The sequence below is a fragment of the Ranitomeya imitator genome, chromosome 1, assembly GCF_032444005.1.
Source record: "Ranitomeya imitator isolate aRanImi1 chromosome 1, aRanImi1.pri, whole genome shotgun sequence".
NCBI classification, from domain to species: domain Eukaryota; kingdom Metazoa; phylum Chordata; class Amphibia; order Anura; family Dendrobatidae; genus Ranitomeya; species Ranitomeya imitator.
Window position 1 is genome coordinate 847,855,150 of NC_091282.1, and position 27,938 is coordinate 847,883,087.

Genomic DNA, 27,938 nt, shown 5'->3' on the forward strand with positions numbered 1-27,938 from the left:
ACTATAAAATCTGAAGCAGTAAACTTTGTGAAAGCCAAATTTTGTATCAGTCTGAAAACTTTTGGCCATTAATGTACAGTCCTAGATATTTTTAGAAAAACTGTAAAAGGAAAAAATGAGGAAAGGAAAAACTTCTAAAGAAAAGCATAGCTGACTGCTAAAGTCAGGATATCTACAGGAGCACTCCAGAAAATTTACCAGCATTAATTTGGACTAAAACAAATGTTCTCTGATAGTCTTATCATATAGCTAAAATTATTTCCTTTGTTTTGACTAATATCCTTCCCAAACCAGTGTCCCATTAGCGTGCAACGAAACTGATGTTCCAAGCCATTTTTCTCGGATTACGTTTCTGAGGCTCAGTGGCTACTGCATTGAAGATGTAGAAAGTAAAAAAGATCAAAGCTTGAGAGTTAGAAACCAACCAAAGGAACCCCTTTTGTAGTCTTGCAAACATTACTGTCCCACACTTTACCAACAGGGAACTCTGTTAATAATTTAAAATTAACTCCTGGCATATAAGACTAAAAAAGTGCATGTAATGAGTTTTATTATGAAATAGATCTTTCTCTTTTACATTATATGCTTTTTCTTTCTGATCAGTTTTAACTTTACAAATAGGAAAACAAAAGTAAAATTGCAAAAAGAAAAGAAATCTTTCTGTTACCAGTCATCAGGAAAATGTTGAGTGTCTAGATTTGACAAAACACCTACTTCAAGTAAAAGACTTGTGGCTCTGTGGCGCAATGGATAGCGCATTGGACTTCTAGGGAACTGATGTGATTCAAAGGTTGTGGGTTCGAGTCCCACCAGAGTCGTATTTTGAAGTTTGTGTGACATTTATACTTTGTCTCAGTTGTTGTTGGAAATATGAAAAAGGAAAAAAAAAAGTATTAATGTTTAGAGAAAATTAGAAGTCGTATTTAGGTTTGAACTTGTCAAAGAATGTAGAAAGAGCAGATACTGAAGGCTCATTGACCCAAAGGATAGCAGATAGGGCACAATTCATTATTGCATATTTTTGGTCTAGTGTTTGGTGTTCTAAGTCCTGTTTTCAGTAGTCCCAAGTTCTTTTTTTAATTTGAACCTTTTTAAAAGTTGATTTTGTATGTGTTTATAAGATATTTCTTTACGATCTCTACTGTCTGGATTTGGGGTTTCTAGATATTTTTGGCTTATTTTTCAACTATAACTTAACAAAATGCAAATTTGGCACAAGCATACTCCAGTCCATCCATAGATTGATGATATGTTTTTTTGTTATGAATTTTAGGTCATTATGCAAAACGTGGACATTCTTTGGCTAAAAAGTGGCAAAACAAGTTTAAAGATGAGAACAGAGTGATATCAGCTGCCTTGTCCTCATAAACACTTTCTGCTTCGCTAACGAGATCACTGAATTCATGTAAGTAGGTAATTTTTGGAGAGCTGAAATTCAGCAGAAATTAGTTTTTTGTGATTAAGTTTATTTTTATGGTAAGAAATTAGTTTATAATTTTGGACAAATCATCTGATCTCTTTTCATAATAATCTAGACTTAACACAAATTACCACTATAAAATCTGAAGCAGTAAACTTTGTGAAAGCCAAATTTTGTATCAGTCTGAAAACTTTTGGCCATTAATGTACAGTCCTAGATATTTTTAGAAAAACTGTAAAAGGAAATAATGAGGAAAGGAAAAACTTCTAAAGAAAAGCATAGCTGACTGCTAAAGTCAGGATATCTACAGGAGCACTCCAGAAAATTTACCAGCATTAATTTGGACTAAAACAAATGTTCTCTGATAGTCTTATCATATGGCTAAAATTATTTCCTTTGTTTTGACTAATATCCTTCCCAAACCAGTGTCCCATTAGCGTGCAACGAAACTGATGTTCCAAGCCATTTTTCTCGGATTAAGTTTCTGAGGCTCAGTGGCTACTGCATTGAAGATGTAGAAAGTAAAAAAGATCAAAGCTTGAGAGTTAGAAACCAACCAAAGGAACCCCTTTTGTAGTCTTGCATACATTACTGTCCCACACTTTACCAACAGGGAACTCTGTTAGTAATTTAAAATTAACTCCTGGCATATAAGACTAAAAAAGTGCATGTAATGAGTTTTATTATGAAATACATCTTTCTCTTTTACATTATATGCTTTTTCTTTCTGATCAGTTTTAACTTTACAAATAGGAAAACAAAAGTAAAATTGCAAAAAGAAAAGAAATCTTTCTGTTACCAGTCATCAGGAAAATGTTGAGTGTCTAGATTTGACAAAACACCTACTTCAAGTAAAAGACTTGTGGCTCTGTGGCGCAATGGATAGCGCATTGGACTTCTAGGGAACTGATGTGATTCAAAGGTTGTGGGTTCGAGTCCCACCAGAGTCGTATTTTGAAGTTTGTGTGACATTTATACTTTGTCTCAGTTGTTGTTGGAAATATGAAAAAGGAAAAAAAAAGTATTAATGTTTAGAGAAAATTAGAAGTCGTATTTAGGTTTGAACTTGTCAAAGAATGTAGAAAGAGCAGATACTGAAGGCTCATTGACCCAAAGGATAGCAGATAGGGCACAATTCATTATTGCATATTTTTGGTCTAGTGTTTGGTGTTCTATGTCCTGTTTTCAGTAGTCCCAAGTTCTTTTTTTAATTTGAACCTTTTTAAAAGTTGATTTTTTATGTGTTTATAAGATATTTCTTTACGATTTCTACTGTCTGGATTTGGGGTTTCTAGATATTTTTGGCTTATTTTTCAACTATAACTTAACAAAATGCAAATTTGGCACAATCATACTCCAGTCCATCCATAGATTGATGATATGTTTTTTTGTTATGAATTTTAGGTCATTATGCAAAACGTGGACATTCTTTGGCTAAAAAGTGGCAAAACAAGTTTAAAGATGAGAACAGAGTGATATCAGCTGCCTTGTCCTCATAAACACTTTCTGCTTCGCTAACGAGATCACTGAATTCATGTAAGTAGGTAATTTTTGGAGAGCTGAAATTCAGCGGAAATTAGTTTTTTGTGATTAAGTTTATTTTTATGGTAAGAAATTAGTTTATAATTTTGGACAAATCATCTGATCTCTTTTCATAATAATCTAGAGTTAACACAAATTACCACTATAAAATCTGAAGCAGTAAACTTTGTGAAAGCCAAATTTTGTATCAGTCTGAAAACTTTTGGCCATTAATGTACAGTCCTAGATATTTTTAGAAAAACTGTAAAAGGAAAAAATGAGGAAAGGAAAAACTTCTAAAGAAAAGCATAGCTGACTGCTAAAGTCAGGATATCTACAGGAGCACTCCAGAAAATTTACCAGCATTAATTTGGACTAAAACAAATGTTCTCTGATAGTCTTATCATATAGCTAAAATTATTTCCTTTGTTTTGACTAATATCCTTCCCAAACCAGTGTCCCATTAGCGTGCAACGAAACTGATGTTCCAAGCCATTTTTCTCGGATTACGTTTCTGAGGCTCAGTGGCTACTGCATTGAAGATGTAGAAAGTAAAAAAGATCAAAGCTTGAGAGTTAGAAACCAACCAAAGGAACCCCTTTTGTAGTCTTGCATACATTATTGTCCCACACTTTACCAACAGGGAACTCTGTTAGTAATTTAAAATTAACTCCTGGCATATAAGACTAAAAAAGTGCATGTAATGAGTTTTATTATGAAATAGATCTTTCTCTTTTACATTATATGCTTTTTCTTTCTGATCAGTTTTAACTTTACAAATAGGAAAACAAGAGTAAAATTGCAAAAAGAAAAGAAATCTTTCTGTTACCAGTCATCAGGAAAATGTTGAGTGTCTAGATTTGACAAAACACCTACTTCAAGTAAAAGACTTGTGGCTCTGTGGCGCAATGGATAGCGCATTGGACTTCTAGGGAACTGATGTGATTCAAAGGTTGTGGGTTCGAGTCTCACCAGAGTCGTATTTTGAAGTTTGTGTGACATTTATACTTTGTCTCAGTTGTTGTTGGAAATATGAAAAAGGAAAAGTTAAGGTATCAGATCTGGGCTTCATATTAATGTTTAGAGAAAATTAGAAGTCGTATTTAGGTTTGAACTTGTCAAAGAACGTAGAAAGAGCAGATACTGAAGGCTCATCGACCCAAAGGATAGCAGATAGGGCACAATTCATTATTGCATATTTTTGGTCTAGTGTTTGGTGTTCTATGTCCTGTTTTCAGTAGTCCCAAGTTCTTTTTTTAATTTGAACCTTTTTAAAAGTTGATTTTGTATGTGTTTATAAGATATTTCTTTACGATCTCTACTGTCTGGATTTGGGGTTTCTAGATATTTTTGGCTTATTTTTCAACTATAACTTAACAAAATGCAAATTTGGCACAAGCATACTCCAGTCCATCCATAGATTGATGATATGTTTTTTTGTTATGAATTTTAGGTCATTATGCAAAACGTGGACATTCTTTGGCTAAAAAGTGGCAAAACAAGTTTAAAGATGAGAACAGAGTGATATCAGCTGCCTTGTCCTCATAAACACTTTCTGCTTCGCTAACGAGATCACTGAATTCATGTAAGTAGGTAATTTTTGGAGAGCTGAAATTCAGCGGAAATTAGTTTTTTGTGATTAAGTTTATTTTTATGGTAAGAAATTAGTTTATAATTTTGGACAAATCATCTGATCTCTTTTCATAATAATCTAGAGTTAACACAAATTACCACTATAAAATCTGAAGCAGTAAACTTTGTGAAAGCCAAATTTTGTATCAGTCTGAAAACTTTTGGCCATTAATGTACAGTCCTAGATATTTTTAGAAAAACTGTAAAAGGAAAAAATGAGGAAAGGAAAAACTTCTAAAGAAAAGCATAGCTGACTGCTAAAGTCAGGATATCTACAGGAGCACTCCAGAAAATTTACCAGCATTAATTTGGACTAAAACAAATGTTCTCTGATAGTCTTATCATATAGCTAAAATTATTTCCTTTGTTTTGACTAATATCCTTCCCAAACCAGTGTCCCATTAGCGTGCAACGAAACTGATGTTCCAAGCCATTTTTCTCGGATTAAGTTTCTGAGGCTCAGTGGCTACTGCATTGAAGATGTAGAAAGTAAAAAAGATCAAAGCTTGAGAGTTAGAAACCAACCAAAGGAACCCCTTTTGTAGTCTTGCATACATTACTGTCCCACACTTTACCAACAGGGAACTCTGTTAATAATTTAAAATTAACTCCTGGCATATAAGACTAAAAAAGTGCATGTAATGAGTTTTATTATGAAATAGATCTTTCTCTTTTACATTATATGCTTTTTCTTTCTGATCAGTTTTAACTTTACAAATAGGAAAACAAAAGTAAAATTGCAAAGAGAAAAGAAATCTTTCTGTTACCAGTCATCAGGAAAATGTTGAGTGTCTAGATTTGACAAAACACCTACTTCAAGTAAAAGACTTGGGCTCTGTGGCGCAATGGATAGCGCATTGGACTTCTAGGGAACTGATGTGATTCAAAGGTTGTGGGTTCGAGTCCCACCAGAGTCGTATTTTGAAGTTTGTGTGACATTTATACTTTGTCTCAGTTGTTGTTGGAAATATGAAAAAGGAAAAAAAAAGTATTAATGTTTAGAGAAAATTAGAAGTCGTATTTAGGTTTGAACTTGTCAAAGAATGTAGAAAGAGCAGATACTGAAGGCTCATTGACCCAAAGGATAGCAGATAGGGCACAATTCATTATTGCATATTTTTGGTCTAGTGTTTGGTGTTCTATGTCCTGTTTTCAGTAGTCCCAAGTTCTTTTTTTAATTTGAACCTTTTTAAAAGTTGATTTTTTATGTGTTTATAAGATATTTCTTTACGATTTCTACTGTCTGGATTTGGGGTTTCTAGATATTTTTGGCTTATTTTTCAACTATAACTTAACAAAATGCAAATTTGGCACAATCATACTCCAGTCCATCCATAGATTGATGATATGTTTTTTTGTTATGAATTTTAGGTCATTATGCAAAACGTGGACATTCTTTGGCTAAAAAGTGGCAAAACAAGTTTAAAGATGAGAACAGAGTGATATCAGCTGCCTTGTCCTCATAAACACTTTCTGCTTCGCTAACGAGATCACTGAATTCATGTAAGTAGGTAATTTTTGGAGATCTGAAATTCAGCGGAAATTAGTTTTTTGTGATTAAGTTTATTTTTATGGTAAGAAATTAGTTTACAATTTTGGACAAATCATCTGATCTCTTTTCATAATAATCTAGAGTTAACACAAATTACCACTATAAAATCTGAAGCAGTAAACTTTGTGAAAGCCAAATTTTGTATCAGTCTGAAAACTTTTGGCCATTAATGTACAGTCCTAGATATTTTTAGAAAAACTGTAAAAGGAAAAAATGAGGAAAGGAAAAACTTCTAAAGAAAAGCATAGCTGACTGCTAAAGTCAGGATATCTACAGGAGCACTCCAGAAAATTTACCAGCATTAATTTGGACTAAAACAAATGTTCTCTGATAGTCTTATCATATGGCTAAAATTATTTCCTTTGTTTTGACTAATATCCTTCCCAAACCAGTGTCCCATTAGCGTGCAACGAAACTGATGTTCCAAGCCATTTTTCTCGGATTACGTTTCTGAGGCTCAGTGGCTACTGCATTGAAGATGTAGAAAGTAAAAAAGATCAAAGCTTGAGAGTTAGAAACCAACCAAAGGAACCCCTTTTGTAGTCTTGCATACATTACTGTCCCACACTTTACCAACAGGGAACTCTGTTAATAATTTAAAATTAACTCCTGGCATATAAGACTAAAAAAGTGCATGTAATGAGTTTTATTATGAAATAGATCTTTCTCTTTTACATTATATGCTTTTTCTTTCTGATCAGTTTTAACTTTACAAATAGGAAAACAAAAGTAAAATTGCAAAGAGAAAAGAAATCTTTCTGTTACCAGTCATCAGGAAAATGTTGAGTGTCTAGATTTGACAAAACACCTACTTCAAGTAAAAGACTTGGGCTCTGTGGCGCAATGGATAGCGCATTGGACTTCTAGGGAACTGATGTGATTCAAAGGTTGTGGGTTCGAGTCCCACCAGAGTCGTATTTTGAAGTTTGTGTGACATTTATACTTTGTCTCAGTTGTTGTTGGAAATATGAAAAAGGAAAAAAAAAGTATTAATGTTTAGAGAAAATTAGAAGTCGTATTTAGGTTTGAACTTGTCAAAGAATGTAGAAAGAGCAGATACTGAAGGCTCATTGACCCAAAGGATAGCAGATAGGGCACAATTCATTATTGCATATTTTTGGTCTAGTGTTTGGTGTTCTATGTCCTGTTTTCAGTAGTCCCAAGTTCTTTTTTTAATTTGAACCTTTTTAAAAGTTGATTTTTTATGTGTTTATAAGATATTTCTTTACGATTTCTACTGTCTGGATTTGGGGTTTCTAGATATTTTTGGCTTATTTTTCAACTATAACTTAACAAAATGCAAATTTGGCACAATCATACTCCAGTCCATCCATAGATTGATGATATGTTTTTTTGTTATGAATTTTAGGTCATTATGCAAAACGTGGACATTCTTTGGCTAAAAAGTGGCAAAACAAGTTTAAAGATGAGAACAGAGTGATATCAGCTGCCTTGTCCTCATAAACACTTTCTGCTTCGCTAACGAGATCACTGAATTCATGTAAGTAGGTAATTTTTGGAGATCTGAAATTCAGCGGAAATTAGTTTTTTGTGATTAAGTTTATTTTTATGGTAAGAAATTAGTTTACAATTTTGGACAAATCATCTGATCTCTTTTCATAATAATCTAGAGTTAACACAAATTACCACTATAAAATCTGAAGCAGTAAACTTTGTGAAAGCCAAATTTTGTATCAGTCTGAAAACTTTTGGCCATTAATGTACAGTCCTAGATATTTTTAGAAAAACTGTAAAAGGAAAAAATGAGGAAAGGAAAAACTTCTAAAGAAAAGCATAGCTGACTGCTAAAGTCAGGATATCTACAGGAGCACTCCAGAAAATTTACCAGCATTAATTTGGACTAAAACAAATGTTCTCTGATAGTCTTATCATATGGCTAAAATTATTTCCTTTGTTTTGACTAATATCCTTCCCAAACCAGTGTCCCATTAGCGTGCAACGAAACTGATGTTCCAAGCCATTTTTCTCGGATTACGTTTCTGAGGCTCAGTGGCTACTGCATTGAAGATGTAGAAAGTAAAAAAGATCAAAGCTTGAGAGTTAGAAACCAACCAAAGGAACCCCTTTTGTAGTCTTGCATACATTATTGTCCCACACTTTACCAACAGGGAACTCTGTTAGTAATTTAAAATTAACTCCTGGCATATAAGACTAAAAAAGTGCATGTAATGAGTTTTATTATGAAATAGATCTTTCTCTTTTACATTATATGCTTTTTCTTTCTGATCAGTTTTAACTTTACAAATAGGAAAACAAGAGTAAAATTGCAAAAAGAAAAGAAATCTTTCTGTTACCAGTCATCAGGAAAATGTTGAGTGTCTAGATTTGACAAAACACCTACTTCAAGTAAAAGACTTGTGGCTCTGTGGCGGAATGGATAGCGCATTGGACTTCTAGGGAACTGATGTGATTCAAAGGTTGTGGGTTCGAGTCCCACCAGAGTCGTATTTTGAAGTTTGTGTGACATTTATACTTTGTCTCAGTTGTTGTTGGAAATATGAAAAAGGAAAAGTTAAGGTATCAGATCTGGGCTTCATATTAATGTTTAGAGAAAATTAGAAGTCGTATTTAGGTTTGAACTTGTCAAAGAACGTAGAAAGAGCAGATACTGAAGGCTCATCGACCCAAAGGATAGCAGATAGGGCACAATTCATTATTGCATATTTTTGGTCTAGTGTTTGGTGTTCTATGTCCTGTTTTCAGTAGTCCCAAGTTCTTTTTTTAATTTGAACCTTTTTAAAAGTTGATTTTGTATGTGTTTATAAGATATTTCTTTACGATCTCTACTGTCTGGATTTGGGGTTTCTAGATATTTTTGGCTTATTTTTCAACTATAACTTAACAAAATGCAAATTTGGCACAAGCATACTCCAGTCCATCCATAGATTGATGATATGTTTTTTTGTTATGAATTTTAGGTCATTATGCAAAACGTGGACATTCTTTGGCTAAAAAGTGGCAAAACAAGTTTAAAGATGAGAACAGAGTGATATCAGCTGCCTTGTCCTCATAAACACTTTCTGCTTCGCTAACGAGATCACTGAATTCATGTAAGTAGGTAATTTTTGGAGAGCTGAAATTCAGCGGAAATTAGTTTTTTGTGATTAAGTTTATTTTTATGGTAAGAAATTAGTTTACAATTTTGGACAAATCATCTGATCTCTTTTCATAATAATCTAGAGTTAACACAAATTACCACTATAAAATCTGAAGCAGTAAACTTTGTGAAAGCCAAATTTTGTATCAGTCTGAAAACTTTTGGCCATTAATGTACAGTCCTAGATATTTTTAGAAAAACTGTAAAAGGAAAAAATGAGGAAAGGAAAAACTTCTAAATTAAAGCATAGCTGACTGCTAAAGTCAGGATATCTACAGGAGCACTCCAGAAAATTTACCAGCATTAATTTGGACTAAAACAAATGTTCTCTGATAGTCTTATCATATGGCTAAAATTATTTCCTTTGTTTTGACTAATATCCTTCCCAAACCAGTGTCCCATTAGCGTGCAACGAAACTGATGTTCCAAGCCATTTTTCTCGGATTAAGTTTCTGAGGCTCAGTGGCTACTGCATTGAAGATGTAGAAAGTAAAAAAGATCAAAGCTTGAGAGTTAGAAACCAACCAAAGGAACCCCTTTTGTAGTCTTGCATACATTACTGTCCCACACTTTACCAACAGGGAACTCTGTTAGTAATTTGAAATTAACTCCTGGCATATAAGACTAAAAAAGTGCATGTAATGAGTTTTATTATGAAATAGATCTTTCTCTTTTACATTATATGCTTTTTCTTTCTGATCAGTTTTAACTTTACAAATAGGAAAACAAAAGTAAAATTGCAAAGAGAAAAGAAATCTTTCTGTTACCAGTCATCAGGAAAATGTTGAGTGTCTAGATTTGACAAAACACCTACTTCAAGTAAAAGACTTGGGCTCTGTGGCGCAATGGATAGCGCATTGGACTTCTAGGGAACTGATGTGATTCAAAGGTTGTGGGTTCGAGTCCCACCAGAGTCGTGTTTTGAAGTTTGTGTGACATTTATACTTTGTCTCAGTTGTTGTTGGAAATATGAAAAAGGAAAAGTTAAGGTATCAGATCTGGGCTTCATATTAATGTTTAGAGAAAATTAGAAGTCGTATTTAGGTTTGAACTTGTCAAAGAACGTAGAAAGAGCAGATACTGAAGGCTCATTGACCCAAAGGATAGCAGATAGGGCACAATTCATTATTGCATATTTTTGGTCTAGTGTTTGGTGTTCTATGTCCTGTTTTCAGTAGTCCCAAGTTCTTTTTTTAATTTGAACCTTTTTAAAAGTTGATTTTTTATGTGTTTATAAGATATTTCTTTACGATTTCTACTGTCTGGATTTGGGGTTTCTAGATATTTTTGGCTTATTTTTCAACTATAACTTAACAAAATGCAAATTTGGCACAATCATACTCCAGTCCATCCATAGATTGATGATATGTTTTTTTGTTATGAATTTTAGGTCATTATGCAAAACGTGGACATTCTTTGGCTAAAAAGTGGCAAAACAAGTTTAAAGATGAGAACAGAGTGATATCAGCTGCCTTGTCCTCATAAACACTTTCTGCTTCGCTAACGAGATCACTGAATTCATGTAAGTAGGTAATTTTTGGAGAGCTGAAATTCAGCGGAAATTAGTTTTTTGTGATTAAGTTTATTTTTATGGTAAGAAATTAGTTTATAATTTTGGACAAATCATCTGATCTCTTTTCATAATAATCTAGAGTTAACACAAATTACCACTATAAAATCTGAAGCAGTAAACTTTGTGAAAGCCAAATTTTGTATCAGTCTGAAAACTTTTGGCCATTAATGTACAGTCCTAGATATTTTTAGAAAAACTGTAAAAGGAAAAAATGAGGAAAGGAAAAACTTCTAAAGAAAAGCATAGCTGACTGCTAAAGTCAGGATATCTACAGGAGCACTCCAGAAAATTTACCAGCATTAATTTGGACTAAAACAAATGTTCTCTGATAGTCTTATCATATAGCTAAAATTATTTCCTTTGTTTTGACTAATATCCTTCCCAAACCAGTGTCCCATTAGCGTGCAACGAAACTGATGTTCCAAGCCATTTTTCTCGGATTAAGTTTCTGAGGCTCAGTGGCTACTGCATTGAAGATGTAGAAAGTAAAAAAGATCAAAGCTTGAGAGTTAGAAACCAACCAAAGGAACCCCTTTTGTAGTCTTGCATACATTATTGTCCCACACTTTACCAACAGGGAACTCTGTTAGTAATTTAAAATTAACTCCTGGCATATAAGACTAAAAAAGTGCATGTAATGAGTTTTATTATGAAATAGATCTTTCTCTTTTACATTATATGCTTTTTCTTTCTGATCAGTTTTAACTTTACAAATAGGAAAACAAGAGTAAAATTGCAAAAAGAAAAGAAATCTTTCTGTTACCAGTCATCAGGAAAATGTTGAGTGTCTAGATTTGACAAAACACCTACTTCAAGTAAAAGACTTGTGGCTCTGTGGCGCAATGGATAGCGCATTGGACTTCTAGGGAACTGATGTGATTCAAAGGTTGTGGGTTCGAGTCCCACCAGAGTCGTATTTTGAAGTTTGTGTGACATTTATACTTTGTCTCAGTTGTTGTTGGAAATATGAAAAAGGAAAAAAAAAGTATTAATGTTTAGAGAAAATTAGAAGTCGTATTTAGGTTTGAACTTGTCAAAGAATGTAGAAAGAGCAGATACTGAAGGCTCATTGACCCAAAGGATAGCAGATAGGGCACAATTCATTATTGCATATTTTTGGTCTAGTGTTTGGTGTTCTATGTCCTGTTTTCAGTAGTCCCAAGTTCTTTTTTTAATTTGAACCTTTTTAAAAGTTGATTTTTTATGTGTTTATAAGATATTTCTTTACGATTTCTACTGTCTGGATTTGGGGTTTCTAGATATTTTTGGCTTATTTTTCAACTATAACTTAACAAAATGCAAATTTGGCACAATCATACTCCAGTCCATCCATAGATTGATGATATGTTTTTTTGTTATGAATTTTAGGTCATTATGCAAAACGTGGACATTCTTTGGCTAAAAAGTGGCAAAACAAGTTTAAAGATGAGAACAGAGTGATATCAGCTGCCTTGTCCTCATAAACACTTTCTGCTTCGCTAACGAGATCACTGAATTCATGTAAGTAGGTAATTTTTGGAGATCTGAAATTCAGCGGAAATTAGTTTTTTGTGATTAAGTTTATTTTTATGGTAAGAAATTAGTTTATAATTTTGGACAAATCATCTGATCTCTTTTCATAATAATCTAGAGTTAACACAAATTACCACTATAAAATCTGAAGCAGTAAACTTTGTGAAAGCCAAATTTTGTATCAGTCTGAAAACTTTTGGCCATTAATGTACAGTCCTAGATATTTTTAGAAAAACTGTAAAAGGAAAAAATGAGGAAAGGAAAAACTTCTAAAGAAAAGCATAGCTGACTGCTAAAGTCAGGATATCTACAGGAGCACTCCAGAAAATTTACCAGCATTAATTTGGACTAAAACAAATGTTCTCTGATAGTCTTATCATATAGCTAAAATTATTTCCTTTGTTTTGACTAATATCCTTCCCAAACCAGTGTCCCATTAGCGTGCAACGAAACTGATGTTCCAAGCCATTTTTCTCGGATTAAGTTTCTGAGGCTCAGTGGCTACTGCATTGAAGATGTAGAAAGTAAAAAAGATCAAAGCTTGAGAGTTAGAAACCAACCAAAGGAACCCCTTTTGTAGTCTTGCATACATTATTGTCCCACACTTTACCAACAGGGAACTCTGTTAGTAATTTAAAATTAACTCCTGGCATATAAGACTAAAAAAGTGCATGTAATGAGTTTTATTATGAAATAGATCTTTCTCTTTTACATTATATGCTTTTTCTTTCTGATCAGTTTTAACTTTACAAATAGGAAAACAAGAGTAAAATTGCAAAAAGAAAAGAAATCTTTCTGTTACCAGTCATCAGGAAAATGTTGAGTGTCTAGATTTGACAAAACACCTACTTCAAGTAAAAGACTTGTGGCTCTGTGGCGCAATGGATAGCGCATTGGACTTCTAGGGAACTGATGTGATTCAAAGGTTGTGGGTTCGAGTCCCACCAGAGTCGTATTTTGAAGTTTGTGTGACATTTATACTTTGTCTCAGTTGTTGTTGGAAATATGAAAAAGGAAAAAAAAAGTATTAATGTTTAGAGAAAATTAGAAGTCGTATTTAGGTTTGAACTTGTCAAAGAATGTAGAAAGAGCAGATACTGAAGGCTCATTGACCCAAAGGATAGCAGATAGGGCACAATTCATTATTGCATATTTTTGGTCTAGTGTTTGGTGTTCTATGTCCTGTTTTCAGTAGTCCCAAGTTCTTTTTTTAATTTGAACCTTTTTAAAAGTTGATTTTTTATGTGTTTATAAGATATTTCTTTACGATTTCTACTGTCTGGATTTGGGGTTTCTAGATATTTTTGGCTTATTTTTCAACTATAACTTAACAAAATGCAAATTTGGCACAATCATACTCCAGTCCATCCATAGATTGATGATATGTTTTTTTGTTATGAATTTTAGGTCATTATGCAAAACGTGGACATTCTTTGGCTAAAAAGTGGCAAAACAAGTTTAAAGATGAGAACAGAGTGATATCAGCTGCCTTGTCCTCATAAACACTTTCTGCTTCGCTAACGAGATCACTGAATTCATGTAAGTAGGTAATTTTTGGAGATCTGAAATTCAGCGGAAATTAGTTTTTTGTGATTAAGTTTATTTTTATGGTAAGAAATTAGTTTACAATTTTGGACAAATCATCTGATCTCTTTTCATAATAATCTAGAGTTAACACAAATTACCACTATAAAATCTGAAGCAGTAAACTTTGTGAAAGCCAAATTTTGTATCAGTCTGAAAACTTTTGGCCATTAATGTACAGTCCTAGATATTTTTAGAAAAACTGTAAAAGGAAAAAAATGAGGAAAGGAAAAACTTCTAAAGAAAAGCATAGCTGACTGCTAAAGTCAGGATATCTACAGGAGCACTCCAGAAAATTTACCAGCATTAATTTGGACTAAAACAAATGTTCTCTGATAGTCTTATCATATGGCTAAAATTATTTCCTTTGTTTTGACTAATATCCTTCCCAAACCAGTGTCCCATTAGCGTGCAACGAAACTGATGTTCCAAGCCATTTTTCTCGGATTACGTTTCTGAGGCTCAGTGGCTACTGCATTGAAGATGTAGAAAGTAAAAAAGATCAAAGCTTGAGAGTTAGAAACCAACCAAAGGAACCCCTTTTGTAGTCTTGCATACATTATTGTCCCACACTTTACCAACAGGGAACTCTGTTAGTAATTTAAAATTAACTCCTGGCATATAAGACTAAAAAAGTGCATGTAATGAGTTTTATTATGAAATAGATCTTTCTCTTTTACATTATATGCTTTTTCTTTCTGATCAGTTTTAACTTTACAAATAGGAAAACAAGAGTAAAATTGCAAAAAGAAAAGAAATCTTTCTGTTACCAGTCATCAGGAAAATGTTGAGTGTCTAGATTTGACAAAACACCTACTTCAAGTAAAAGACTTGTGGCTCTGTGGCGCAATGGATAGCGCAATGGATAGCGCATTGGACTTCTAGGGAACTGATGTGATTCAAAGGTTGTGGGTTCGAGTCCCACCAGAGTCGTATTTTGAAGTTTGTGTGACATTTATACTTTGTCTCAGTTGTTGTTGGAAATATGAAAAAGGAAAAGTTAAGGTATCAGATCTGGGCTTCATATTAATGTTTAGAGAAAATTAGAAGTCGTATTTAGGTTTGAACTTGTCAAAGAACGTAGAAAGAGCAGATACTGAAGGCTCATCGACCCAAAGGATAGCAGATAGGGCACAATTCATTATTGCATATTTTTGGTCTAGTGTTTGGTGTTCTATGTCCTGTTTTCAGTAGTCCCAAGTTCTTTTTTTAATTTGAACCTTTTTAAAAGTTGATTTTGTATGTGTTTATAAGATATTTCTTTACGATCTCTACTGTCTGGATTTGGGGTTTCTAGATATTTTTGGCTTATTTTTCAACTATAACTTAACAAAATGCAAATTTGGCACAAGCATACTCCAGTCCATCCATAGATTGATGATATGTTTTTTTGTTATGAATTTTAGGTCATTATGCAAAACGTGGACATTCTTTGGCTAAAAAGTGGCAAAACAAGTTTAAAGATGAGAACAGAGTGATATCAGCTGCCTTGTCCTCATAAACACTTTCTGCTTCGCTAACGAGATCACTGAATTCATGTAAGTAGGTAATTTTTGGAGAGCTGAAATTCAGCGGAAATTAGTTTTTTGTGATTAAGTTTATTTTTATGGTAAGAAATTAGTTTACAATTTTGGACAAATCATCTGATCTCTTTTCATAATAATCTAGAGTTAACACAAATTACCACTATAAAATCTGAAGCAGTAAACTTTGTGAAAGCCAAATTTTGTATCAGTCTGAAAACTTTTGGCCATTAATGTACAGTCCTAGATATTTTTAGAAAAACTGTAAAAGGAAAAAATGAGGAAAGGAAAAACTTCTAAATTAAAGCATAGCTGACTGCTAAAGTCAGGATATCTACAGGAGCACTCCAGAAAATTTACCAGCATTAATTTGGACTAAAACAAATGTTCTCTGATAGTCTTATCATATGGCTAAAATTATTTCCTTTGTTTTGACTAATATCCTTCCCAAACCAGTGTCCCATTAGCGTGCAACGAAACTGATGTTCCAAGCCATTTTTCTCGGATTAAGTTTCTGAGGCTCAGTGGCTACTGCATTGAAGATGTAGAAAGTAAAAAAGATCAAAGCTTGAGAGTTAGAAACCAACCAAAGGAACCCCTTTTGTAGTCTTGCATACATTACTGTCCCACACTTTACCAACAGGGAACTCTGTTAATAATTTAAAATTAACTCCTGGCATATAAGACTAAAAAAGTGCATGTAATGAGTTTTATTATGAAATAGATCTTTCTCTTTTACATTATATGCTTTTTCTTTCTGATCAGTTTTAACTTTACAAATAGGAAAACAAAAGTAAAATTGCAAAGAGAAAAGAAATCTTTCTGTTACCAGTCATCAGGAAAATGTTGAGTGTCTAGATTTGACAAAACACCTACTTCAAGTAAAAGACTTGTGGCTCTGTGGCGCAATGGATAGCGCATTGGACTTCTAGGGAACTGATGTGATTCAAAGGTTGTGGGTTCGAGTCCCACCAGAGTCATATTTTGAAGTTTGTGTGACATTTATACTTTGTCTCAGTTGTTGTTGGAAATATGAAAAAGGAAAAGTTAAGGTATCAGATCTGGGCTTCATATTAATGTTTAGAGAAAATTAGAAGTCGTATTTAGGTTTGAACTTGTCAAAGAACGTAGAAAGAGCAGATACTGAAGGCTCATCGACCCAAAGGATAGCAGATAGGGCACAATTCATTATTGCATATTTTTGGTCTAGTGTTTGGTGTTCTATGTCCTGTTTTCAGTAGTCCCAAGTTCTTTTTTTAATTTGAACCTTTTTAAAAGTTGATTTTGTATGTGTTTATAAGATATTTCTTTACAATCTCTACTGTCTGGATTTGGGGTTTCTAGATATTTTTGGCTTATTTTTCAACTATAACTTAACAAAATGCAAATTTGGCACAAGCATACTCCAGTCCATCCATAGATTGATGATATGTTTTTTTGTTATGAATTTTAGGACATTATGCAAAACGTGGACATTCTTTGGCTAAAAAGTGGCAAAACAAGTTTAAAGATGAGAACAGAGTGATATCAGCTGCCTTGTCCTCATAAACACTTTCTGCTTCGCTAACGAGATCACTGAATTCATGTAAGTAGGTAATTTTTGGAGAGCTGAAATTCAGCGGAAATTAGTTTTTTGTGATTAAGTTTATTTTTATGGTAAGAAATTAGTTTATAATTTTGGACAAATCATCTGATCTCTTTTCATAATAATCTAGAGTTAACACAAATTACCACTATAAAATCTGAAGCAGTAAACTTTGTGAAAGCCAAATTTTGTATCAGTCTGAAAACTTTTGGCCATTAATGTACAGTCCTAGATATTTTTAGAAAAACTGTAAAAGGAAAAAATGAGGAAAGGAAAAACTTCTAAATTAAAGCATAGCTGACTGCTAAAGTCAGGATATCTACAGGAGCACTCCAGAAAATTTACCAGCATTAATTTGGACTAAAACAAATGTTCTCTGATAGTCTTATCATATGGCTAAAATTATTTCCTTTGTTTTGACTAATATCCTTCCCAAACCAGTGTCCCATTAGCGTGCAACGAAACTGATGTTCCAAGCCATTTTTCTCGGATTAAGTTTCTGAGGCTCAGTGGCTACTGCATTGAAGATGTAGAAAGTAAAAAAGATCAAAGCTTGAGAGTTAGAAACCAACGAAAGGAACCCCTTTTGTAGTCTTGCATACATTACTGTCCCACACTTTACCAACAGGGAACTCTGTTAGTAATTTAAAATTAACTCCTGGCATATAAGACTAAAAAAGTGCATGTAATGAGTTTTATTATGAAATAGATCTTTCTCTTTTACATTATATGCTTTTTCTTTCTGATCAGTTTTAACTTTACAAATAGGAAAACAAAAGTAAAATTGCAAAGAGAAAAGAAATCTTTCTGTTACCAGTCATCAGGAAAATGTTGAGTGTCTAGATTTGACAAAACACCTACTTCAAGTAAAAGACTTGGGCTCTGTGGCGCAATGGATAGCGCATTGGACTTCTAGGGAACTGATGTGATTCAAAGGTTGTGGGTTCGAGTCCCACCAGAGTCGTGTGATTCAAAGGTTGTGGGTTCGAGTCCCACCAGAGTCGTATTTTGAAGTTTGTGTGACATTTATACTTTGTCTCAGTTGTTGTTGGAAATATGAAAAAGGAAAAGTTAAGGTATCAGATCTGGGCTTCATATTAATGTTTAGAGAAAATTAGAAGTCGTATTTAGGTTTGAACTTGTCAAAGAACGTAGAAAGAGCAGATACTGAAGGCTCATTGACCCAAAGGATAGCAGATAGGGCACAATTCATTATTGCATATTTTTGGTCTAGTGTTTGGTGTTCTATGTCCTGTTTTCAGTAGTCCCAAGTTCTTTTTTTAATTTGAACCTTTTTAAAAGTTGATTTTTTATGTGTTTATAAGATATTTCTTTACGATTTCTACTGTCTGGATTTGGGGTTTCTAGATATTTTTGGCTTATTTTTCAACTATAACTTAACAAAATGCAAATTTGGCACAATCATACTCCAGTCCATCCATAGATTGATGATATGTTTTTTTGTTATGAATTTTAGGTCATTATGCAAAACGTGGACATTCTTTGGCTAAAAAGTGGCAAAACAAGTTTAAAGATGAGAACAGAGTGATATCAGCTGCCTTGTCCTCATAAACACTTTCTGCTTCGCTAACGAGATCACTGAATTCATGTAAGTAGGTAATTTTTGGAGATCTGAAATTCAGCGGAAATTAGTTTTTTGTGATTAAGTTTATTTTTATGGTAAGAAATTAGTTTACAATTTTGGACAAATCATCTGATCTCTTTTCATAATAATCTAGAGTTAACACAAATTACCACTATAAAATCTGAAGCAGTAAACTTTGTGAAAGCCAAATTTTGTATCAGTCTGAAAACTTTTGGCCATTAATGTACAGTCCTAGATATTTTTAGAAAAACTGTAAAAGGAAAAAATGAGGAAAGGAAAAACTTCTAAAGAAAAGCATAGCTGACTGCTAAAGTCAGGATATCTACAGGAGCACTCCAGAAAATTTACCAGCATTAATTTGGACTAAAACAAATGTTCTCTGATAGTCTTATCATATGGCTAAAATTATTTCCTTTGTTTTGACTAATATCCTTCCCAAACCAGTGTCCCATTAGCGTGCAACGAAACTGATGTTCCAAGCCATTTTTCTCGGATTACGTTTCTGAGGCTCAGTGGCTACTGCATTGAAGATGTAGAAAGTAAAAAAGATCAAAGCTTGAGAGTTAGAAACCAACCAAAGGAACCCCTTTTGTAGTCTTGCATACATTACTGTCCCACACTTTACCAACAGGGAACTCTGTTAGTAATTTAAAATTAACTCCTGGCATATAAGACTAAAAAAGTGCATGTAATGAGTTTTATTATTAAATAGATCTTTCTCTTTTACATTATATGCTTTTTCTTTCTGATCAGTTTTAACTTTACAAATAGGAAAACAAAAGTAAAATTGCAAAAAGAAAAGAAATCTTTCTGTTACCAGTCATCAGGAAAATGTTGAGTGTCTAGATTTGACAAAACACCTACTTCAAGTAAAAGACTTGTGGCTCTGTGGCGCAATGGATAGCGCATTGGACTTCTAGGGAACTGATGTGATTCAAAGGTTGTGGGTTCGAGTCCCACCAGAGTCGTATTTTGAAGTTTGTGTGACATTTATACTTTGTCTCAGTTGTTGTTGGAAATATGAAAAAGGAAAAAAAAAGTATTAATGTTTAGAGAAAATTAGAAGTCGTATTTAGGTTTGAACTTGTCAAAGAATGTAGAAAGAGCAGATACTGAAGGCTCATTGACCCAAAGGATAGCAGATAGGGCACAATTCATTATTGCATATTTTTGGTCTAGTGTTTGGTGTTCTATGTCCTGTTTTCAGTAGTCCCAAGTTCTTTTTTTAATTTGAACCTTTTTAAAAGTTGATTTTTTATGTGTTTATAAGATATTTCTTTACGATCTCTACTGTCTGGATTTGGGGTTTCTAGATATTTTTGGCTTATTTTTCAACTATAACTTAACAAAATGCAAATTTGGCACAAGCATACTCCAGTCCATCCATAGATTGATGATATGTTTTTTTGTTATGAATTTTAGGTCATTATGCAAAACGTGGACATTCTTTGGCTAAAAAGTGGCAAAACAAGTTTAAAGATGAGAACAGAGTGATATCAGCTGCCTTGTCCTCATAAACACTTTCTGCTTCGCTAACGAGATCACTGAATTCATGTAAGTAGGTAATTTTTGGAGAGCTGAAATTCAGCAGAAATTAGTTTTTTGTGATTAAGTTTATTTTTATGGTAAGAAATTAGTTTATAATTTTGGACAAATCATCTCATCTCTTTTCATAATAATCTAGACTTAACACAAATTACCACTATAAAATCTGAAGCAGTAAACTTTGTGAAAGCCAAATTTTGTATCAGTCTGAAAACTTTTGGCCATTAATGTACAGTCCTAGATATTTTTAGAAAAACTGTAAAAGGAAAAAATGAGGAAAGGAAAAACTTCTAAAGAAAAGCATAGCTGACTGCTAAAGTCAGGATATCTACAGGAGCACTCCAGAAAATTTACCAGCATTAATTTGGACTAAAACAAATGTTCTCTGATAGTCTTATCATATGGCTAAAATTATTTCCTTTGTTTTGACTAATATCCTTCCCAAACCAGTGTCCCATTAGCGTGCAACGAAACTGATGTTCCAAGCCATTTTTCTCGGATTAAGTTTCTGAGGCTCAGTGGCTACTGCATTGAAGATGTAGAAAGTAAAAAAGATCAAAGCTTGAGAGTTAGAAACCAACCAAAGGAACCCCTTTTGTAGTCTTGCATACATTATTGTCCCACACTTTACCAACAGGGAACTCTGTTAGTAATTTAAAATTAACTCCTGGCATATAAGACTAAAAAAGTGCATGTAATGAGTTTTATTATGAAATAGATCTTTCTCTTTTACATTATATGCTTTTTCTTTCTGATCAGTTTTAACTTTACAAATAGGAAAACAAGAGTAAAATTGCAAAAAGAAAAGAAATCTTTCTGTTACCAGTCATCAGGAAAATGTTGAGTGTCTAGATTTGACAAAACACCTACTTCAAGTGAAAGACTTGTGGCTCTGTGGCGCAATGGATAGCGCATTGGACTTCTAGGGAACTGATGTGATTCAAAGGTTGTGGGTTCGAGTCCCACCAGTGTCGTATTTTGAAGTTTGTGTGACATTTATACTTTGTCTCAGTTGTTGTTGGAAATATGAAAAAGGAAAAGTTAAGGTATCAGATCTGGGCTTCATATTAATGTTTAGAGAAAATTAGAAGTCGTATTTAGGTTTGAACTTGTCAAAGAACGTAGAAAGAGCAGATACTGAAGGCTCATCGACCCAAAGGATAGCAGATAGGGCACAATTCATTATTGCATATTTTTGGTCTAGTGTTTGGTGTTCTATGTCCTGTTTTCAGTAGTCCCAAGTTCTTTTTTTAATTTGAACCTTTTTAAAAGTTGATTTTGTATGTGTTTATAAGATATTTCTTTACGATCTCTACTGTCTGGATTTGGGGTTTCTAGATATTTTTGGCTTATTTTTCAACTATAACTTAACAAAATGCAAATTTGGCACAAGCATACTCCAGTCCATCCATAGATTGATGATATGTTTTTTTGTTATGAATTTTAGGTCATTATGCAAAACGTGGACATTCTTTGGCTAAAAAGTGGCAAAACAAGTTTAAAGATGAGAACAGAGTGATATCAGCTGCCTTGTCCTCATAAACACTTTCTGCTTCGCTAACGAGATCACTGAATTCATGTAAGTAGGTAATTTTTGGAGAGCTGAAATTCAGCAGAAATTAGTTTTTTGTGATTAAGTTTATTTTTATGGTAAGAAATTAGTTTATAATTTTGGACAAATCATCTGATCTCTTTTCATAATAATCTAGACTTAACACAAATTACCACTATAAAATCTGAAGCAGTAAACTTTGTGAAAGCCAAATTTTGTATCAGTCTGAAAACTTTTGGCCATTAATGTACAGTCCTAGATATTTTTAGAAAAACTGTAAAAGGAAAAAATGAGGAAAGGAAAAACTTCTAAAGAAAAGCATAGCTGACTGCTAAAGTCAGGATATCTACAGGAGCACTCCAGAAAATTTACCAGCATTAATTTGGACTAAAACAAATGTTCTCTGATAGTCTTATCATATGGCTAAAATTATTTCCTTTGTTTTGACTAATATCCTTCCCAAACCAGTGTCCCATTAGCGTGCAACGAAACTGATGTTCCAAGCCATTTTTCTCGGATTAAGTTTCTGAGGCTCAGTGGCTACTGCATTGAAGATGTAGAAAGTAAAAAAGATCAAAGCTTGAGAGTTAGAAACCAACCAAAGGAACCCCTTTTGTAGTCTTGCATACATTATTGTCCCACACTTTACCAACAGGGAACTCTGTTAGTAATTTAAAATTAACTCCTGGCATATAAGACTAAAAAAGTGCATGTAATGAGTTTTATTATGAAATAGATCTTTCTCTTTTACATTATATGCTTTTTCTTTCTGATCAGTTTTAACTTTACAAATAGGAAAACAAGAGTAAAATTGCAAAAAGAAAAGAAATATTTCTGTTACCAGTCATCAGGAAAATGTTGAGTGTCTAGATTTGACAAAACACCTACTTCAAGTAAAAGACTTGTGGCTCTGTGGCGCAATGGATAGCGCATTGGACTTCTAGGGAACTGATGTGATTCAAAGGTTGTGGGTTCGAGTCCCACCAGAGTCGTATTTTGAAGTTTGTGTGACATTTATACTTTGTCTCAGTTGTTGTTGGAAATATGAAAAAGGAAAAGTTAAGGTATCAGATCTGGGCTTCATATTAATGTTTAGAGAAAATTAGAAGTCGTATTTAGGTTTGAACTTGTCAAAGAACGTAGAAAGAGCAGATACTGAAGGCTCATCGACCCAAAGGATAGCAGATAGGGCACAATTCATTATTGCATATTTTTGGTCTAGTGTTTGGTGTTCTATGTCCTGTTTTCAGTAGTCCCAAGTTCTTTTTTTAATTTGAACCTTTTTAAAAGTTGATTTTGTATGTGTTTATAAGATATTTCTTTACGATCTCTACTGTCTGGATTTGGGGTTTCTAGATATTTTTGGCTTATTTTTCAACTATAACTTAACAAAATGCAAATTTGGCACAAGCATACTCCAGTCCATCCATAGATTGATGATATGTTTTTTTGTTATGAATTTTAGGTCATTATGCAAAACGTGGACATTCTTTGGCTAAAAAGTGGCAAAACAAGTTTAAAGATGAGAACAGAGTGATATCAGCTGCCTTGTCCTCATAAACACTTTCTGCTTCGCTAACGAGATCACTGAATTCATGTAAGTAGGTAATTTTTGGAGAGCTGAAATTCAGCGGAAATTAGTTTTTTGTGATTAAGTTTATTTTTATGGTAAGAAATTAGTTTACAATTTTGGACAAATCATCTGATCTCTTTTCATAATAATCTAGAGTTAACACAAATTACCACTATAAAATCTGAAGCAGTAAACTTTGTGAAAGCCAAATTTTGTATCAGTCTGAAAACTTTTGGCCATTAATGTACAGTCCTAGATATTTTTAGAAAAACTGTAAAAGGAAAAAATGAGGAAAGGAAAAACTTCTAAAGAAAAGCATAGCTGACTGCTAAAGTCAGGATATCTACAGGAGCACTCCAGAAAATTTACCAGCATTAATTTGGACTAAAACAAATGTTCTCTGATAGTCTTATCATATAGCTAAAATTATTTCCTTTGTTTTGACTAATATCCTTCCCAAACCAGTGTCCCATTAGCGTGCAACGAAACTGATGTTCCAAGCCATTTTTCTCGGATTAAGTTTCTGAGGCTCAGTGGCTACTGCATTGAAGATGTAGAAAGTAAAAAAGATCAAAGCTTGAGAGTTAGAAACCAACCAAAGGAACCCCTTTTGTAGTCTTGCATACATTACTGTCCCACACTTTACCCACAGGGAACTCTGTTAATAATTTAAAATTAACTCCTGGCATATAAGACTAAAAAAGTGCATGTAATGAGTTTTATTATGAAATAGATCTTTCTCTTTTACATTATATGCTTTTTCTTTCTGATCAGTTTTAACTTTACAAATAGGAAAACAAAAGTAAAATTGCAAAGAGAAAAGAAATCTTTCTGTTACCAGTCATCAGGAAAATGTTGAGTGTCTAGATTTGACAAAACACCTACTTCAAGTAAAAGACTTGTGGCTCTGTGGCGCAATGGATAGCGCATTGGACTTCTAGGGAACTGATGTGATTCAAAGGTTGTGGGTTCGAGTCCCACCAGAGTCGTATTTTGAAGTTTGTGTGACATTTATACTTTGTCTCAGTTGTTGTTGGAAATATGAAAAAGGAAAAGTTAAGGTATCAGATCTGGGCTTCATATTAATGTTTAGAGAAAATTAGAAGTCGTATTTAGGTTTGAACTTGTCAAAGAACGTAGAAAGAGCAGATACTGAAGGCTCATTGACCCAAAGGATAGCAGATAGGGCACAATTCATTATTGCATATTTTTGGTCTAGTGTTTGGTGTTCTATGTCCTGTTTTCAGTAGTCCCAAGTTCTTTTTTTAATTTGAACCTTTTTAAAAGTTGATTTTGTATGTGTTTATAAGATATTTCTTTACGATCTCTACTGTCTGGATTTGGGGTTTCTAGATATTTTTGGCTTATTTTTCAACTATAACTTAACAAAATGCAAATTTGGCACAAGCATACTCCAGTCCATCCATAGATTGATGATATGTTTTTTTGTTATGAATTTTAGGACATTATGCAAAACGTGGACATTCTTTGGCTAAAAAGTGGCAAAACAAGTTTAAAGATGAGAACAGAGTGATATCAGCTGCCTTGTCCTCATAAACACTTTCTGCTTCGCTAACGAGATCACTGAATTCATGTAAGTAGGTTATTTTTGGAGAGCTGAAATTCAGCGGAAATTAGTTTTTTGTGATTAAGTTTATTTTTATGGTAAGAAATTAGTTTATAATTTTGGACAAATCATCTGATCTCTTTTCATAATAATCTAGAGTTAACACAAATTACCACTATAAAATCTGAAGCAGTAAACTTTGTGAAAGCCAAATTTTGTATCAGTCTGAAAACTTTTGGCCATTAATGTACAGTCCTAGATATTTTTAGAAAAACTGTAAATGGAAAAAATGAGGAAAGGAAAAACTTCTAAATTAAAGCATAGCTGACTGCTAAAGTCAGGATATCTACAGGAGCACTCCAGAAAATTTACCAGCATTAATTTGGACTAAAACAAATGTTCTCTGATAGTCTTATCATATGGCTAAAATTATTTCCTTTGTTTTGACTAATATCCTTCCCAAACCAGTGTCCCATTAGCGTGCAACGAAACTGATGTTCCAAGCCATTTTTCTCGGATTAAGTTTCTGAGGCTCAGTGGCTACTGCATTGAAGATGTAGAAAGTAAAAAAGATCAAAGCTTGAGAGTTAGAAACCAACCAAAGGAACCCCTTTTGTAGTCTTGCATACATTACTGTCCCACACTTTACCAACAGGTAACTCTGTTAGTAATTTAAAATTAACTCCTGGCATATAAGACTCTGTGGCGCAATGGATAGCGCATTGGACTTCTAGGGAACTGATGTGATTCAAAGGTTGTGGGTTTGAGTCCCACCAGAGTCGTATTTTGAAGTTTGTGTGACATTAATACTTTGTCTCAGTTGTTGTTGGAAATATGAAAAAGGAAAAAAAAAGTATTAATGTTTAGAGAAAATTAGAAGTCATATTTAGGTTTGAACTTGTCAAAGAATGTAGAAAGAGCAGATACTGAAGGCTCATTGACCCAAAGGATAGCAGATAGGGCACAATTCATTATTGCATATTTTTGGTCTAGTGTTTGGTGTTCTATGTCCTGTTTTCAGTAGTCCCAAGTTCTTTTTTTAATTTGAACCTTTTTAAAAGTTGATTTTTTATGTGTTTATAAGATATTTCTTTACGATTTCTACTGTCTGGATTTGGGGTTTCTAGATATTTTTGGCTTATTTTTCAACTATAACTTAACAAAATGCAAATTTGGCACAATCATACTCCAGTCCATCCATAGATTGATGATATGTTTTTTTGTTATGAATTTTAGGTCATTATGCAAAACGTGGACATTCTTTGGCTAAAAAGTGGCAAAACAAGTTTAAAGATGAGAACAGAGTGATATCAGCTGCCTTGTCCTCATAAACACTTTCTGCTTCGCTAACGAGATCACTGAATTCATGTAAGTAGGTAATTTTTGGAGAGCTGAAATTCAGCGGAAATTAGTTTTTTGTGATTAAGTTTATTTTTATGGTAAGAAATTAGTTTATAATTTTGGACAAATCATCTGATCTCTTTTCATAATAATCTAGAGTTAACACAAATTACCACTATAAAATCTGAAGCAGTAAACTTTGTGAAAGCCAAATTTTGTATCAGTCTGAAAACTTTTGGCCATTAATGTACAGTCCTAGATATTTTTAGAAAAACTGTAAAAGGAAAAAATGAGGAAAGGAAAAACTTCTAAAGAAAAGCATAGCTGACTGCTAAAGTCAGGATATCTACAGGAGCACTCCAGAAAATTTACCAGCATTAATTTGGACTAAAACAAATGTTCTCTGATAGTCTTATCATATAGCTAAAATTATTTCCTTTGTTTTGACTAGTATCCTTCCCAAACCAGTGTCCCATTAGCGTGCAACGAAACTGATGTTCCAAGCCATTTTTCTCGGATTAAGTTTCTGAGGCTCAGTGGCTACTGCATTGAAGATGTAGAAAGTAAAAAAGATCAAAGCTTGAGAGTTAGAAACCAACCAAAGGAACCCCTTTTGTAGTCTTGCATACATTACTGTCCCACACTTTACCAACAGGGAACTCTGTTAATAATTTAAAATTAACTCCTGGCATATAAGACTAAAAAAGTGCATGTAATGAGTTTTATTATGAAATAGATCTTTCTCTTTTACATTATATGCTTTTTCTTTCTGATCAGTTTTAACTTTACAAATAGGAAAACAAAAGTAAAATTGCAAAGAGAAAAGAAATCTTTCTGTTACCAGTCATCAGGAAAATGTTGATTGTCTAGATTTGACAAAACACCTACTTCAAGTAAAAGACTTGTGGCTCTGTGGCACAATGGATAGCGCATTGGACTTCTAGGGAACTGATGTGATTCAAAGGTTGTGGGTTCGAGTCCCACCAGAGTCGTATTTTGAAGTTTGTGTGACATTTATACTTTGTCTCAGTTGTTTTTGGATATATGAAAAAGGAAAAGTTAAGGTATCAGATCTGGGCTTCATATTAATGTTTAGAGAAAATTAGAAGTCGTATTTAGGTTTGAACTTGTCAAAGAACGTAGAAAGAGCAGATACTGAAGGCTCATCGACCCAAAGGATAGCAGATAGGGCACAATTCATTATTGCATATTTTTGGTCTAGTGTTTGGTGTTCTATGTCCTGTTTTCAGTAGTCCCAAGTTCTTTTTTTAATTTGAACCTTTTTAAAAGTTGATTTTGTATGTGTTTATAAGATATTTCTTTACGATCTCTACTGTCTGGATTTGGGGTTTCTAGATATTTTTGGCTTATTTTTCAACTATAACTTAACAAAATGCAAATTTGGCACAAGCATACTCCAGTCCATCCATAGATTGATGATATGTTTTTTTGTTATGAATTTTAGGTCATTATGCAAAACGTGGACATTCTTTGGCTAAAAAGTGGCAAAACAAGTTTAAAGATGAGAACAGAGTGATATCAGCTGCCTTGTCCTCATAAACACTTTCTGCTTCGCTAACGAGATCACTGAATTCATGTAAGTAGGTAATTTTTGGAGAGCTGAAATTCAGCGGAAATTAGTTTTTTGTGATTAAGTTTATTTTTATGGTAAGAAATTAGTTTATAATTTTGGACAAATCATCTGATCTCTTTTCATAATAATCTAGAGTTAAC

At 33.3% G+C, this 27,938-nt stretch overlaps 18 non-coding genes across 18 annotated transcripts; all 18 read left to right on the forward strand.

The window, feature by feature from the left end:
- Window positions 1-732: 732 nt before the first annotated feature.
- TRNAR-UCU (transfer RNA arginine (anticodon UCU)) lies at window positions 733-818 on the forward strand. Its single transcript is given in 2 exon segments — window positions 733-769; window positions 783-818. It is a non-coding gene; the product is annotated as a tRNA-Arg (tRNA).
- A 1,466-nt stretch (window positions 819-2,284) lies between these two features.
- On the forward strand, window positions 2,285-2,370 carry TRNAR-UCU (transfer RNA arginine (anticodon UCU)). The gene is given in 2 exon segments: window positions 2,285-2,321; window positions 2,335-2,370. It is a non-coding gene; the product is annotated as a tRNA-Arg (tRNA).
- Window positions 2,371-3,835: 1,465 nt separating this feature from the next.
- TRNAR-UCU (transfer RNA arginine (anticodon UCU)) lies at window positions 3,836-3,921 on the forward strand. Its single transcript is given in 2 exon segments — window positions 3,836-3,872; window positions 3,886-3,921. It is a non-coding gene; the product is annotated as a tRNA-Arg (tRNA).
- Window positions 3,922-5,404: 1,483 nt separating this feature from the next.
- Window positions 5,405-5,490, forward strand: TRNAR-UCU (transfer RNA arginine (anticodon UCU)). The gene is given in 2 exon segments: window positions 5,405-5,441; window positions 5,455-5,490. It is a non-coding gene; the product is annotated as a tRNA-Arg (tRNA).
- A 1,464-nt stretch (window positions 5,491-6,954) lies between these two features.
- On the forward strand, window positions 6,955-7,040 carry TRNAR-UCU (transfer RNA arginine (anticodon UCU)). Its single transcript is given in 2 exon segments — window positions 6,955-6,991; window positions 7,005-7,040. It is a non-coding gene; the product is annotated as a tRNA-Arg (tRNA).
- A 1,465-nt stretch (window positions 7,041-8,505) lies between these two features.
- TRNAR-UCU (transfer RNA arginine (anticodon UCU)) lies at window positions 8,506-8,591 on the forward strand. Its single transcript is given in 2 exon segments — window positions 8,506-8,542; window positions 8,556-8,591. It is a non-coding gene; the product is annotated as a tRNA-Arg (tRNA).
- Window positions 8,592-10,074: 1,483 nt separating this feature from the next.
- TRNAR-UCU (transfer RNA arginine (anticodon UCU)) lies at window positions 10,075-10,160 on the forward strand. Its single transcript is given in 2 exon segments — window positions 10,075-10,111; window positions 10,125-10,160. It is a non-coding gene; the product is annotated as a tRNA-Arg (tRNA).
- A 1,484-nt stretch (window positions 10,161-11,644) lies between these two features.
- Window positions 11,645-11,730, forward strand: TRNAR-UCU (transfer RNA arginine (anticodon UCU)). Its single transcript is given in 2 exon segments — window positions 11,645-11,681; window positions 11,695-11,730. It is a non-coding gene; the product is annotated as a tRNA-Arg (tRNA).
- Window positions 11,731-13,195: 1,465 nt separating this feature from the next.
- TRNAR-UCU (transfer RNA arginine (anticodon UCU)) lies at window positions 13,196-13,281 on the forward strand. Its single transcript is given in 2 exon segments — window positions 13,196-13,232; window positions 13,246-13,281. It is a non-coding gene; the product is annotated as a tRNA-Arg (tRNA).
- A 1,466-nt stretch (window positions 13,282-14,747) lies between these two features.
- On the forward strand, window positions 14,748-14,845 carry TRNAR-UCU (transfer RNA arginine (anticodon UCU)). The gene is given in 2 exon segments: window positions 14,748-14,796; window positions 14,810-14,845. It is a non-coding gene; the product is annotated as a tRNA-Arg (tRNA).
- Window positions 14,846-16,329: 1,484 nt separating this feature from the next.
- TRNAR-UCU (transfer RNA arginine (anticodon UCU)) lies at window positions 16,330-16,415 on the forward strand. Its single transcript is given in 2 exon segments — window positions 16,330-16,366; window positions 16,380-16,415. It is a non-coding gene; the product is annotated as a tRNA-Arg (tRNA).
- A 1,483-nt stretch (window positions 16,416-17,898) lies between these two features.
- TRNAR-UCU (transfer RNA arginine (anticodon UCU)) lies at window positions 17,899-17,984 on the forward strand. The gene is given in 2 exon segments: window positions 17,899-17,935; window positions 17,949-17,984. It is a non-coding gene; the product is annotated as a tRNA-Arg (tRNA).
- A 1,524-nt stretch (window positions 17,985-19,508) lies between these two features.
- Window positions 19,509-19,594, forward strand: TRNAR-UCU (transfer RNA arginine (anticodon UCU)). Its single transcript is given in 2 exon segments — window positions 19,509-19,545; window positions 19,559-19,594. It is a non-coding gene; the product is annotated as a tRNA-Arg (tRNA).
- Window positions 19,595-21,059: 1,465 nt separating this feature from the next.
- TRNAR-UCU (transfer RNA arginine (anticodon UCU)) lies at window positions 21,060-21,145 on the forward strand. Its single transcript is given in 2 exon segments — window positions 21,060-21,096; window positions 21,110-21,145. It is a non-coding gene; the product is annotated as a tRNA-Arg (tRNA).
- Window positions 21,146-22,629: 1,484 nt separating this feature from the next.
- TRNAR-UCU (transfer RNA arginine (anticodon UCU)) lies at window positions 22,630-22,715 on the forward strand. Its single transcript is given in 2 exon segments — window positions 22,630-22,666; window positions 22,680-22,715. It is a non-coding gene; the product is annotated as a tRNA-Arg (tRNA).
- Window positions 22,716-24,199: 1,484 nt separating this feature from the next.
- Window positions 24,200-24,285, forward strand: TRNAR-UCU (transfer RNA arginine (anticodon UCU)). Its single transcript is given in 2 exon segments — window positions 24,200-24,236; window positions 24,250-24,285. It is a non-coding gene; the product is annotated as a tRNA-Arg (tRNA).
- A 1,274-nt stretch (window positions 24,286-25,559) lies between these two features.
- TRNAR-UCU (transfer RNA arginine (anticodon UCU)) lies at window positions 25,560-25,645 on the forward strand. The gene is given in 2 exon segments: window positions 25,560-25,596; window positions 25,610-25,645. It is a non-coding gene; the product is annotated as a tRNA-Arg (tRNA).
- A 1,465-nt stretch (window positions 25,646-27,110) lies between these two features.
- On the forward strand, window positions 27,111-27,196 carry TRNAR-UCU (transfer RNA arginine (anticodon UCU)). The gene is given in 2 exon segments: window positions 27,111-27,147; window positions 27,161-27,196. It is a non-coding gene; the product is annotated as a tRNA-Arg (tRNA).
- The last annotated feature ends 742 nt before the right edge of the window (window positions 27,197-27,938 follow it).